Genomic DNA, 13,207 nt, shown 5'->3' with positions numbered 1-13,207 from the left:
ATAGACATTAGGCCATTGTAGGTAGTCGTGTTTTCCGCGGAGATTTGGGTTACGAGTACGAAGACGCAATACTGTGAGTTCATGTCCCCCTTTTTTCTTAAACTGTTTTCAGTTTCTAAACTGCGGGGAAAATACATGTTACAATGTTTATGAATACTTTATACATGGTATGATTAGCGTAAGGAGGGTTACTACTTAGATCATGTGAGTGGGTAGGCGGGAACTGAAGGCCATTAATCCTCAGTGTATGACCGAGGGACAATAGCGGTAGATCTATCTGGGTGTAGCGAGCCCAACCCCTGAGTTCGCTGAATGAACCAGGTGGTGACTTGGTACCTGACGCAAAAATCTGCTAGGTTTGAGTCTTCCTACTGCACTTCACACATATCATTGGCTTTGCAACCCAATGGTGATCTCTTTTTCCTTATTTGCTACATACCAGGGATTTTTATACATACAGACATTTTTACAACGGGTTATACATACCCACTTACACATGAACTCGCTCAACTTTATGTTGAATTTTCAAACTACATGTATTTCAGGAAATTAACGGATCTGGCATGGTATGCACGTATTTTCAAGCTACGTTTGAATAAAGAAGTCATTCAGGGTTTCGAAGGTGTAACCTCTTCCTGGACGGGTTACATACCCCTAAACCTAGTATTGTTTAAAGTCTTTTGATAAGTCTTTATGAACTCAGGTAAATCATGTTAAGGTTTGTAACTTATTTTGTGACTGTTGAAAATGGGATTTTTCTAAACTTTATTAATGGGTGAATATCTCATGTTTTTATCATATAGCATTGTTATGATCGTTGCTATGGTATTAAGAACTCACACCAAATAAACCCACGCTTCCGCAAAGCCAGGGTGTGACAGCTTGGTATCAGAGCCTCGATCATAGCGAACTAGGATTCTTTCTCGAGTCTAGACTATGATCATCAGGGCTCTCACAAAAACGTTTTCAAACACTTTTACATTGCATACACTATACGTCCAGATCCAGGGAACAAACCTTTTTACAAACAAAAAGGCACAAATACACATTCCCAAATTTAAATTTATTCAGTCTGGGAGGCTGGGAAGTTAGTCTAGTGAGACTAGGGAGTTCAGTCTGGGAGGCTGGGAAGTTAGTCTAATGGGACTAGGGAGTTCAGTCTGGGAGGCTGGGAAGTTAATCTAGTGGGACTAGAGAGTTCAGTCTGAGAGGCTGGGAAGTTAGCCTAGTGGGACTAGAGAGTTCAGTCTGGGAGGCTGGGAGGTTAGTCTAGTGGGACTAGAGAGTTCAGTCTGAGAGGCTGGGAGGTCGATCTAGTGGGACTAGGAAGTTCAGTCTGAGAGGCTGGGAAGGTAATCTAGTGGGACTAGGAGGATCAGTCTGAGAGGCTGGGAGGATAGTCTGAAAGACTAGGAGATTCAGTCTGAGAGGCTGGGAGGATAGTCTGAGAAACTAGGAGATTCAGTCTGAGAGGTTGGGAGGATAGTCTGAGAGACTAGGAGGTTCAGTCTGAGAGGCTGGGAGGATAGTCTGTGGAAGACTAGGATGATTACTTGCTTGCATTGATTGAGACTTACATGCTTATTTGATTTAAGGTTGATGAACGTGCATATGTGATAATTGTTCGCATATACTAATTATTAATAATTACTATGGATATACATGCTACGCACCGGCACACATGTCACGAGTTATCAGACATTGATAACCCTACGACCACCGTCACAGATAGTGAGACTACATCTGCGCCAGAGACAATTACGTCAGATACTAAGAGTGATCCTGATATGCTAAGGACGAGGACGAATCCTAACAGTCCGTGTTACCAGATTTTGGTGATACTTCATCTTAGGTGATGGTTTATCTGACAAGAATCTTTCTATCACTCTTGTTTCAATCCATGACCACTCCATCACTGGTTATCCCGATGATGGACACACCATGGCTCCAATCCTCGATGATGCGCCTCCTGCGGACACTTCTACTAAAGGTTGGCTACTCAACAAACAATATATGACTACGTTGGCATGCTTATCGATGGTCCTCCTGCCGACGCCCATGATGATAGAAAATTAGACGAGAACACTGTTACTAACTTCACTTCTTAAGTCCCCTATTAACAAGCCATCCTCTGATTCTAGCATGCATTCATACCCCTTTGAGTCTGTGATACCTGCAACCTTACAAACAGCTGGATTACAGCATCCTACTACTGACACAAGACGACGATGGCATGGCTGCTGCTCTATCATCTGCTCGAGACACCACACCGTTACACGACCCAGAGCCTGCTCTTGATCTAGCATCTACACCTTTTGGGTCAGCTTGATGTTGCGCCTGCTGAACCTACACCATTACGTGATCACGATCCTGTTTCTTTTTGGTCTGTCAGACATTGCACCCCTTATATCTACCTGCATCAGGCAATCTCCTCATTTGTTGAGATGTTTGTTTTTACACCTGCAACCGCTGACATTGCTCCTTTTCCCTATGAAGACCGACTTCCATTGCGCCAAGGTGCCTATAGCTTTCTTTCAGAATATAACCGCACCCCGGGAAGGTACTCCAGGTCAGCACCCGTATAACGATTCATCTGCTGCAACAACATATTCCCAACTGCACAGGTCGCACCATTTGCTACATTCACCTCTACAACGCCAGACGAGCCACTTTGATGGATCTTATAACACGCTATACTGATTTTAGACCCCTACCATCCCTCTCGTTATGGAGGCTGTACACAGGATGAGTACTCCTGTAACATCAGCTACAGTTTAAGGATACAAGTTGCAGAGTTTTGGAGCTTGAGCTGACACTACTTTCTCCACACTGTCTAGAGTATGTATACTTTGATCCCCCGCATTCACCAAGATTCCTTTTGACGCTATCACCTGCTGCTATAACACCTTTCCCAGGTTTTCTTTTGATGCTTGTTCCTTTTACCATCGAGCGGCAAATCAGTTGACTGCTTTGAGGAATATACAAGCTCGCGGAGGAATTCAAGCATGTTGACAGTTTACTTTTCTTTCCTCCTCCACCTCAGTCACCAGTATAGTTGGTTTCTGGATTATGCGGATTGCATTACGTTTGGGTAAGGACATCTATGATAAGCTGAGATTATGGGGACTTTTGAAGGCCATAGCTGACTACGTAATTTTGATACGCTAATATACTGGTTGTACAAGGGTAGGGTGACCCTGTGTCCCTTCTGCTGTGATGCATTTTTAAGACACAGTGATTGTGGCCAGAGGAAAATGAAAGCCCGATCATCTGTAAACACGCGACAATACTTATGACTAATGACTATCGAAAAACTCTGTCACTATGTCCCCACTAAGCACGCTGTTGATCTACATATTTGTGCTATAACTATAATGCTACATGCTTACTTACTACATTTACTAGTTGTGCAATACTTATGATGATATGTGATTCAATGTTATAACAACTGCACATATATGCATATATGTAATACACCTCTGAGGTCTTATTCGTTGAATAGAGACTTGTGTGCTCGCGTCCTTCACAAGACCTGACCTAACCAACTTTCTTCTAGGAAGATGTCGACTCAAGGGAACACCAATATCAACCACCCTCTACCTACAACAGAGGCGGAAATGCGAGAGCACCTCTTACAGGCCATCGCACGATACGAGGCCCATCGCTCCGATTGCAGCAGAGGTACCTCAGGAAATAACACCCCCAACGGTAATGTTTAGTCCTTTAAGACACATTACAAAACGTTTGGACATTTCCACGAGTGCCTTGCTAAGGCCTTACATAAATAATGTTGCTTACATCGCAGGCTGCCCCTACAAGCAGTTCCTGGACCACAAACCTCGAGAGTTCGACGGCACTGGGGGTGCCTTAGCCTTCGTACGCTGGGTTGAAAAGACGGATTCTGTTTTACGATTGAGCAAATGTGACCCCGAACATCAGGTCACGTATATAGCTGAACTATTGGTGGATGAGGCTCTGTCATGGAGGAATCATCAAGTTCGGACGATGGGCGAGGCCGCTGCGTATGCTATGACGTGGGACGAACTGAAAGATCTGATGCGTAAGAGATATTGCTCGAGGGCAGAAGTCCAGAAGTTGGAGACAGAACTGTGGAATTTGAAAATGGAAGGACCAAAGATAGCGGAGTATGTGCAGAGATTTAACGAATTATCACAAGTTGCTCTACTACTGGGGGGACCAGAGTTTAAGAGAATTGAACAGTTCATAAGGGGATTGGCACCTCAGATTCTAAGCCTGGTAACAACATCTAAACCTTCAACGATCATCGAGACTATCAACATAAGCGTGGCACTCACGGAAGAAGCGGTTAAACGAGGAGAATTTTCCACTACGGGGGAGAAAAAGGAGACTACTATAGAGGCATCTGGGGATAACAAGAGATAGTTTGCAAATTTCAAGATGGTTACTCGGGAGAGTAGCAAGAAGAGGGCCAAAAAGGGAAAAGACTACATGGGTATCCTACCTAAGTGCGACAAGTGTCTACGTTATCATGTCGGGCGATGTAGATATGGAAAATGTGCTAACTGTGGCAAGAGGGGGCATCCTAAAGAAACTTGTTGGCAAAATACTGATGAGGGCCAAGATGGCAGTGAGAATCACGAAGGGGACAACGACAGTGACCATTGTCAAGGCAGAATGAGCGATAAACAGAAACGTGCTCAAGGTTGTTTTAACTGTGGAAGCAAAAAGCATTTCAGAAAATATTACCCTAAAAACAATCAGGCACAAGGATGAAAGCTCCCCACCGGAGCTAGGGAGACACGCCAGGGATTCAAGCATGGATATTGGTATGTCCCGAATTACTTAATGTTATGCATCTGTATTGCCAAATACTGTAGCAAATTTTACGATTCGCACCTCTAGAGTTCGAGAGTATAATTGGTTTAAGTAGCGAGAAGTAGATATTCCTGTACCCATTAGAACTAGCTTAGGGGAAGCTAGTGGAAACCAATGCAGTAACTGGAATCGGCAAGATAGAACCCGGAGAGCGTAAGTTCACGCTAGAACTATTGCCTATTGAGTTGGGAGGCTCCAACGTGGTAATCGGAATATATTAGTTGGCAAGCGGTCGAGCGGAGGTTGATATCCGCACCTCGATGATGAATGAAGAAACGAATGTGACTCACGATGCAGGATACGCCACCACCGATTACGAATTGCTTAAGGCACGAAAGTTGTTGTGAGAAGGTTTTGTTGTTTCTTGGCTCATGTCGGGGACAAGGGAGCCGAAGAACTAAAACTTAAAGATACCCCCGTGATCGGAGAATATCCTGAAGTCTTCCTCGAAGACTAGTCAGAATTATCTCTTCAACGACAAGTCGAATTTTTGCATCGATTTGATTCCGGGCGTCTCGCCTGTAGTCAATGCACCCTGAGCGACTTACACCTTCGGAAAAGCAAGGATTGACAGTGAAGTTTTAGCAGTGGATAGAGAAGGAAGATAACAGACCAAGATGTCCTATTTGGGTAACCCCATTTCTGCTCGTTAGAAAGAAGGATGATGATTGTCAAATAAACATCAACTACCGGGAGCCGAACGAGCTAACACACGAGAGTCGACGACTCTTACTAAGGATTAACGAACCTCTTACATAACTGACTATGAGGACCCAACTACTACTACACGACTGATCAACGATCGAGCGTCGTTAGCAGTGAAACTCAGGAAGAAAGTATAGCAGGGCGAAATTGTGGGACAATGACTTGTTCTAGACATAGACAAAATGGCATTTCCTACACAATGTATAAACCAGATTTACATGGGATACGAAATCTGGAGAATCTAGAAAATTTATATCTAGGACCTTTGGGAACCCAGGACCAAACTCGTAAGGGTCTTACTTAGAAGCCATATATGTCAACTCAATCAAACGACATTAACTTGACAAACTTGTCACATCAGTTAACAAAACCGAAAGTACTTAAATTTGCTTCTGTTGAAGTCTTCACTCTTACTTCTAACGAGTAGATATTGCATCTCTACTCCCCGCAAAGTAGTTGCATCACGTTAATTTTCTTCGCTGAGAGCGGACACACACCTGTTTCGATACTTGGTCATTCCTTCATTTTAGCAAGTACTCATTGTTTCAGTACTTGGAAACTTAAACTTTCATGACACCCATGCATCATTTGCTACGCATGTGGTTTTGTTTCAAACAAACACTTCATTGAAATTTAAATATTACCTTGCTAAACCTAGTTGCTGATTCGTGACTCGAACGACCTACATTATTGTTATTGCTGACTCTTTTGTTATCAAGACAGCACACTTTCTTGAAACCGCTTTCTTTCGAGCTACGTTTAAGGTTTATGTTTGCTACCATGCCAAGATTCCCTTGTTAATACGTACGTTTCTTGTCGGGTTATGCTGAAACTAAGTTCGATTGCTTGAACTTATCCAGTTCACGTGTTTGATTTGAGACGCCATATGATGTATTGAGAGCATCATATTCTAATATTTTCGCAAAGATCTTTTCGAGTCATAGTAGTTTCGGTTGGTCTATGACTCCACTAAATCGTTGATTGATTTCGATACCTTGCAGAGATACCTTCACAAAATTGAAGCTTGCGCTAATTGGGTTACTCATTTCATACACGGATTAATTGCCTATTTAATTGTTAACAATCCATTTTGATACCCACGATCGAAGCAGTCTCAACACAATCGTGTGTTAAGACAATGGTACATATATTCATTTCGTAAGCACCATGTACCTCCTAACGATTCTTTCGTTATCAATCAAATGCCTTACAATACTTAATACTTATTCGTCTTCGATCAAAACAGTGGCTCTTTGATGATTCCATATTCAACTGAAAAACTTTATGACATTATGTAAATCAATTCTTCAGGCTCGTTTCGGTACACTTTCATCTGATCTCAAACACGGTGAACTTGTTCAATCACCGCTAGTTTGGAATTATGTCATTGCGACACCTTGTGGTGTCATTACAAACTTGTAGCTTGTGCTAATCGTGGTCAACCGTTTCGCACAAAATTGCATATACTTTAACTTGACCTGTCATTTAAACACTTCTGATGCAACTACGAATCGTGATACACCAGATTTGCCTGTATTTCAGTGTACTTTCGAAATTTAAGAATGTCAACACACTAAACTTTACCATTCATCTACTCGGGAGTTGACAGTTCATTTTACTATTTCATTTGGGTTGTTGATTTTTGAATTCATATAGCGGGTGCTATGTTTCGTGAAAACTCGCTTGCATATTGCGATCGATCGTTTGAGAGTCTTATTAGTCAAGGCTCCTCTTTGGTGGACCCCCCTGCTAGCTGGATTACACTAGGCTATACGTCAAGTACGTCTTGTACCCTTGACATCAACTGCTATGAGCACGCACCTCTTAACCCTAGGATTCGGGTTGTTATATATTTTTGGACTGGCCAAATGTGAGTAAGGTTTGATTCAGTCTGATGATTATCTACCTCGATATTATTTATATACATAGACGAGTGACGAAACCATAAGGGGTTAAGGTAGTACAAATTTCGAGGACGAATTTTTTCTAACAGGGGGAGAATGTGACAACCCTAAGAATTACGGGTATCCGTACAATTAATTTATATTTAATTAATGCTTAATTACTGTGCTTGTTTACAATTGTGGTTAAACTGCTACTTGAATTCTGGTACATACATATACATGCATCATACTTTATTAACTGTCACTCCATTATTTACACAGAACTATAGTGACAAACTTGATGCACAATAGCACAGTAGCACGATGAACGGATAAACCAGTAAACGTGCTGACATAGCCAGCACCAGACAGACACTGTCTCTAAGGCCAGTATGAGCCGGGAATAGTTTACTACACTAGAAGGGAGTGTAGGGAGGTGAGGATTGTAGAACTGCGTCACTAGGCAATATTTATAGTGACCGGATGTGCCTAAAACATGCTCAAATTACAAAATATGCACTTTCTACTAAAATTCAGCATTTATCGTAACTAGTGAAATGCAAAAACGGGGTAAAATAATACTAGACACTTTCCAAAGAGTCGGGAATTTATTGTGTCACTAAAAATAATATTAAAGACACTTTAAGTGCTTATTTAGCACTTTAAGGATCAGTATCCAACCGAACAACCGGACTTTACCCGGAACATAAAAATAATGTCAATGATATTATTTACACTTTTCTGAGCTAGTTAGGGTCCCCGAACACCCTAACACCCGCTATAATACATAACACTCTAGTAACTAGTTTAAACTCCTAACTATCTAAACTAAACACTAACTAGTTAGTTAAAATCAAACCATGCCCCTTAACCCCCCAACCGATCAGTTTCCTCCATGGGGACACACCTCTTACACATTTAATTATTTAAATTGATTATGTCAAGTATCTATCATACATAATACACCATGGGTATTAGTATTAGTGGGTCTATAAATATACATTGAGGATAAGAGCAAATCATTTACATAAACCATCCACCGCCAACTCAAAAACTCTCTCCCTCTCCACCCCAATCGGCCGCCACCTTACCACCATCAACCACCCACTTCCAAGTCTCGTTCAATCATTTCACTTACACACAAAGGTGCAAGGGATCATACAATGAAGCGTGGTGTGTGCGGAAGCTCAAGGACCTCTCTCGTTTTCTTTTAACCACCACATTTCTTCACTCGAACTCTCCTAGCTTTGTGCTAGTGATAAGTCTCATAGATCCATTCATTTTACATGCTATGAAGGTGGTTAATAGTTAAAGTATGATGAAAATCTATGAACACTAAAAGATCTTACACTTAAATCTCAAACATGAAGCTTTACATAAAGATCACAAGATAAGAGATGATGGTTCATGATAAATCTGATTTAAATGAACAAAATCTGCTGTAAATGACTTAGGGTCTGATGTTAATCATATTAGAATGAATGGTAATCGTATGTGTGCGTTTTAGTAACATTTAACCATGAAACAGCATGCTGATTTGCACATTCAGCCGACTTTAACTGGCTGTAAACAAGTCATAACTTAACGAAAAATGTGTTTTCTGAAGTCTGGGTTTATGTACTATGAAATACGGTTCTAACGGCACCGGAATCATAATTTTTGGACTTTGTTTACTATTTTTAAAGCGTCGATTTGTAACAGCAGCTAAAGCTGCATTTTTACAGCAGTAAATGAGAGTCATATTTTCAGTCATAACTTGAATTCGGTGTAGGGTTAGATCATAAATTTTATACTGTAGATGGTCACTGTTGTCACCGTGGTCCTCCAACTGGAATTACGTCAAACGGACTTACAATGACTTTTAAATGAAATATCCCGTGCACTGCAGTCAGAAAAAGGTAGATCTGAATGCAGTTCGGAAAATGATTTTCTATAAAATATTGGTGATGATTTGGACCACGATATTTTTACACTATTTTAATAAATTACCCGAAAACAGCCTAGTTTTGTGTTTTAAAACTGAATCGATATAAGTAATATTTTGCATGCCTAAATGTCAGGTTGGTTATTTGAAAGAGATCTAACGTGTTATATGAAAAGAAAATGATACGCTAGTAAGCGTGGCCACCTCCAGTTACAGAGGAAACTCTGGCGAAATTTTTCCAGAAGTATAACACTTAGATATATTTTTGTGACAAGTGTTATAAATATATTTTTTTAACTTGTTTTCAAAATATAAATTTTTCCATGATTTTTATTACAAAATAACCAAGTGTCGGATGTGGATTTTTTGTAAAGGAAACTTGTTAAATATATATTGAGAATATATATTTCTTAATAAAACGCTTGTGTGCTTACGTGCTTATTATGTGAACAAAAGATATATTATTTTTTAGGGTAAAAGTAATATTACTTGATATACCATGAAATACGACTCCAAAATAATACCAACGCTCTCACAAATAAATATTTAAGATACATCGGTGTTGTTTTTACAACGCGAATTCTAAAATGTAACGCGCGTATCTTCGGATAATACTCTTAATGGTGTATTTTGACAAAGTATTATTTTGGAAAATTGAATGGAATAAAATATAATGTTTTCGGGAAAAATATTTATATTTTCGGAGATAGAATGTTTTAGACAAATGAACTAAAATATATTTTATTAAGTGAGACTTAATAATATATTCTTGGAATTACATAAACGCACACGTATTGATGCCCCCATCCTTGGGAAGGAAATACGCATATACAATACTTGAGAAGTATAACTCTAAAATAGTTGTCTAACTATGATTCCGGAACTAAATACAATTATTATAACTTGGAATAATACCAGAATCGTAACTCAAAATCATACATACTAAGACAAGGCACTACCCGTTCTTCTAATAGACATTAGACCATTGTAGGTAGTCGTGTTTGCTGCGGAGATTTGGGTTACTAGTACGAAGACGCAATACTGTGAGTTCATGTCCCCCTTTTTTCTTAAACTGTTTTCAGTTTCTAAACTGCGGGGTGAAATACATGTTACAATGTTTACGAATACTTTATACATGGTATGATTAGCATAAGGAGGGTTACTACTTAGATCATGTGAGTGCGTAGGCGGGAACTGAAGGCCATTAATCCTCAGTGTAGGACCGAGGGACAATAGCGGTAGATCTATCTGGGTGTAGCGAGCCCAACCCCTGAGTTCGCTGAATGAACCAGGTGGTGACTTGGTACCCGACGCAAAAATCTGCTAGGTTTGAGTCTTCCTACTGCACTTCACACATATCATTGGCTTTGCAACCCAATGGTGATCTCTTTTTCCTTATTTGCTACATACCAGGGATTTTTATACATACAGACATTTTTACAACGGGTTATACATACCCACTTACACATGAACTCGCTCAACTTTATGTTGACTTTTCAAACTACATGTATTTCAGGAAACTAACGGATCTGGCACGGTATGCACGTATTTTCAAGCTACGTTTGAATAAAGAAGTCATCCAGGGTTTAGAAGGTGTAACCTCTTCCTGGACGGGTTACATACCCCTAAACCTAGTATTGTTTAAAGTCTTTTGATAAGTCTTTATGAACTCAGTTAAATCATGTTAAGGTTTGTAACTTATTTTGTTATTGTTGAAAATGGGATTTTTCTAAACTTTATTAATGGGTGAATATCTCATGTTTTTATCATATAGCATTGTTTTGATTATTGCTATGGTATTAAGAAGTCACACAAAATAAACCCACGCTTCCTCAAAGCCAGGGTGTGACAAATTTGCAACGAACTTTAGCTACGGAAATTATATTTGCGACCACTTTAGCTACAAAAAGGAACGTCGCTATTTTAGCCACAAATTTGCTACGAAAAAAGTTGCTATGGATTTTTAGCTACGGAAAAAGTTGCTACAAAAATTTTCTATGAATTTTTAGCTATGAAATTATATTTGCAACGGGTGTAGCTACAAAAATGGACATCGCGATTTGAGCTACCAATTTTCGCTACGGAAATCTTTGCTACGGATTTTGCTTCGAATTTTTAGCTATCAAACTTTGCTACAGTTAAAGATTAAGCTATGGTTACTTGCTACATATTTTAGCTACATTTTTGTGGTTTTTGCTACCTAGTGCTAGGAAATTAGCTACGAGAATTGGAAGGTTCTTGATAGATTTTATCCATAATTTTTCAAAAAACAAATCATATATACCAACGACAAATATACATACCAATAGAACAAAATATCAACTTGTACAAACGTAATACATGAAACAACCAAATTATCCAAAAAGCAAACCAATAAATATTTGAACTATAGAAACATAAACTTGTATCTTCACTCATTCAACACAATGTGTAACCCCACATTTCCTTCAATTTTCTCCATCATAGCATATTTCTCTTATCTTGTTCCAAATCCGTTATTTATCCCTCCAACCATATGAAGTGGATGACACACCAACCTATGAGCTTCCTTCTACAAGAGTTAACATTAAAATCTTCAAGATGACAATTAGTTATATGGGGCAAACCTCAAGATATGTTTCGTATGGTAAAGAAAAAAGCATAAAAAATAGGCTCAATAGAACATCAACAGTTTGCAGTCCACAAAATAAACTTAGCATACCTTCTTTGGCCGTCTTGTGGTGGGACAAATATATGGTTGATGCATGTCACCAAGAGTAACCTACATCGTCTTTGCATTATTCTAAAAAATGTAAAAATAGTTTAAAAGAACATGTGACAGCTCATCAGTCGTACATTTACTATTCATACCTTCTTTGATATAACATAGGTAATTGAAAATACCATGTAATCTCCTTGGCTTCCTGTCTTATTCTTTTTTTGAAGCACTATGCCCCCCTCTCTTTGCATTCCGTAAAATACCAAATACATTACTGCTAACTACAGATAATATGTGAGATCATGTTTTAACGGTAGAAAATACAAAAGGGAAGGAAAATATAATAGACAATGTGATGTTGCAAGTTGCTCAAATCCCAAATTGCTGGCGAACATTCTAGGATCACATCACCCCCTCTTCCTCCATGGCGGCCTATATTCCACATTTAAGAAAGGTTTCAATTTCATAAACAAAATTAGTTATATAAACATAACTACCACTGTTTGATCTAGATATTAAAAACAATAAAGTAATTATATAAACATAATTGCTCACCATGAGCTTTCCCATGACGCATGTGTCAACTACTGTTAAAGCTAAAGCAACCATTACCAATCGTCTCCACCTTTAGCACACAGCCTACGACAATCTATCATTTTACGTGCCTTCATCAATAGGAACAAAATAATGTAAATTGGAAGAAAGATCCTTTGAATGCAACTAAAAAGCTATTGGAGTTGTTTAAAAAGAATACAAAAATAGAATGGAACCTATAGGGGTGCAAGTTTTGGTTTTTATAAAGGGGGTATCTGAAAATCCAGAAGTTATACTTTTGGAAATCCTCCAAATAATTAAGAGGGTGGGTTCTTACAAAGAAGCAACCCATCTCTTTCTCAATGATATAATATTCATAGATACGGGGAAAGGAAATCAGTGGTTAGGAGAAGGAGAAGAAATATGAATAGATTTGAGGAGAGAGATAATGAAATTTTGAATGTGAAATAGTTTTGGTGAAAAATGGGTAGAGGGAAAATCGGAAAGCGTGATTGGGTGGAATGGAAACTGCTTTTCGAGGGATTTTGAAAAATAAACTTTGGTTTCAGAGGGAAATTGTGATTTGGGAGGGATTTTGATAAATGA

At 39.2% G+C, this 13,207-nt stretch overlaps 1 long non-coding RNA gene across 1 annotated transcript; it reads right to left on the bottom strand.

The window, feature by feature from the left end:
* Positions 1-11,682: 11,682 nt before the first annotated feature.
* LOC110922372 lies at positions 11,683-12,268 on the bottom strand. The gene is made up of 2 exons (XR_004885571.1): positions 12,071-12,268; positions 11,683-11,920 (listed from the first exon to the last, which is right to left on the bottom strand). It is a non-coding gene; the product is annotated as an uncharacterized LOC110922372 (long non-coding RNA).
* Between the last annotated feature and the right edge of the window lie 939 nt (positions 12,269-13,207).

The sequence above is a fragment of the Helianthus annuus genome, chromosome 17 (assembly GCF_002127325.2).
Source record: "Helianthus annuus cultivar XRQ/B chromosome 17, HanXRQr2.0-SUNRISE, whole genome shotgun sequence".
Classification (NCBI taxonomy): Eukaryota; Viridiplantae; Streptophyta; class Magnoliopsida; order Asterales; family Asteraceae; genus Helianthus; species Helianthus annuus.
The sequence above is the reverse complement of the archived record's forward strand: the minus strand, read 5'-3'. Positions and strand labels throughout refer to the sequence as shown.